Source organism: Pinus tabuliformis, chromosome 1_1, assembly GCF_031772625.1.
Source record: "Pinus tabuliformis cultivar Carrire ecotype Pingquan chromosome 1_1, CPIR1, whole genome shotgun sequence".
In the NCBI taxonomy this organism is placed as follows: domain Eukaryota; kingdom Viridiplantae; phylum Streptophyta; class Pinopsida; order Pinales; family Pinaceae; genus Pinus; species Pinus tabuliformis.
This window is the reverse complement of record NC_142297.1, coordinates 502,126,773-502,129,006: the sequence shown is the minus strand read 5'-3', so window position 1 is coordinate 502,129,006 and position 2,234 is coordinate 502,126,773.

The window sequence follows — 2,234 nt, the reverse complement described above, 5'->3', positions numbered from 1 at the left end:
GTAATATGAAGTAAATTGATGTACTATGATGTAAAAATTATGAAAAATGACTTGAGTTAGATACAACAGTTTTAGGTGGTTTTGAACTAAATGAATCAATTTCCATAGTTTTAGAGGCAAGCTGTTCTACTGCCTATTTTTCAGTTCCTAGTTTAGATCTTGTTGAAACAGCTCCTTGACTCATGGATTTGACCCCTGATGGCTAGCATATGTGGTTTTATGCCTATATCTTGTACTTTCTTAGTCATTTGTCGAGGTTGGAACTCTTTTCGATGCATTGAGCTACTTTGTACATCACTTCTGCAGTTTGGCAAGGAAATAAACCAGGGTTTTGCAGCATTTTGTGGGATTCTTGTGGTAATGTGAATTAGCATTGTTTTTCCTCTATTATTTCAGTTGATCTTATGTTTATATGTGCCATCATCTCTCTTATTCTACATAACTAAATGAATCAAGTGTAAAAGGTGGAATTCATTGGTGTTTCAGTGCTCTACCTTGGGGTTTATTTAGTTTTAAATGTTTTCTACTATTTGAAGAGGACTCATGACACTTGCATGCCCTCTCCAGCTCCTCACCAGTCTTTAGACTCACCATTACACTCATTTCAAAGTGCTAAAACACTTGCCTACCTCGCCCCACAGAAACCTCTGCAAATCTGTGTTGATTTCCCGGACCCAAAGCTGCCTTCCCCATCTGATCCAGCAACCAATCATTAAAATCAATCAATTCCTCTGAGAAAACATACCTAGCCTAAAATTAGTATTTCATATCAGTCATCTCAAGCCTTCTTTGATATATTTTCATTGAGATTGACAAGGAGAGAGCCCTCTCCCGACCTGGTAGGGCTAGCTACCAGGTTAAGCGTGGTTTGATGTTACCCTAGACCTGCCTTTCTCAACCTGAGGTAGATTTAGGCCCTAATAGACTATACATTTATGGTTGTCTTCTTTCTCGAACTGATCTTCTTACAACTAGAGTTTGTGGCTCTTCATCTTCTGATTCCTCTTCTGTTGTAGAGTGTGATTCTTCCTCCTTTAGCTCAAATTCTATCTTCTCAGGTTCCTTTTGTAGGACTTCATGTTTAATAAAATCTTTTACCTCTCTAAACATCACATATTTGCTATACACAACCTTCTTTGTTACTGGGTTCCAAAGCTTATAACCTTTTAAACCATCCTTATATCCAATAAAGATGCACTTTTCAGATTTACTATCCATCTTTGTTCTTTTCTTCTTTGGAACATGTACATATGTGTCACATCCAAATACCCTCAGATGTGAAAGAGAAAGTTTCTTACCAATCCATACCTCTTGTGAAGTCTTATCCTCCAACACTGATGAAGGCGATCTGTTGACCAGGTAACATGCAGTCTCCATTGCCTCTGCCCATAATTCTTTCCTAACCCAACACCAATGAGCATGCTTCTTGCCCTTTCCATCAACGTCTTGTTCATTCTTTCTACAACTCCATTTTTCTCAGGTGTGTATGGAGTATTATTCTGTCGTGCTATACCACACTTCTTACAGAACTCTTCAAATTCCTTCTTGCAAAACTCTCCACTATTATCTGTCCTCAACACCTTTATCTTCTTCTTTGTCTGGTTTTCCACCAGAGCCTTAAATTCTTTAAACCTATCAAAGACTTCAAATTTCTTCCTAAGGAAATATATCCATGTATTCCTTGAGAAGTCATCTATAAATGATACATAGTACACAGACTTACCTAGTGATGGAACTGACATAGGTCCAAACACATCACTATGCAAAAGCTCTAATATCTGTTTCGCCCTCTTACCACTAGAGGGGAAGCTCACCTGATTAGGCTTCCCATATACACAATTTTCACAGAAATAAAATTCCAAAGAGATATTAGACATACCTTCTACCATACCTTTACCATGAAAATTCAAAGGCCCTTCTCTCCAATATGTCTAAGCCTTTGATGCCATAGCATGGTCTTTTCTCCAGTGACCACTAGATTTTCTGCTCTACTTTCAGGAACCACAAAACTTTTGCACCCATCAACAACAATGCTACCTTGCAGCTTGTACAGAGTTCAAATCTAAACTCCCTGCATCAATACCAGTGCTCCCTGAACAATCTTGCAGGTATCTTTCTCAAACACTATTTTTACACCTGCATCATCCAACTTGCTTACAGAAACCAAATTTTTGGTTAATGGAGGAATATGCAGAACACCCAGAAGTGTTCTAATCCTTCCACCTTCCAACTTC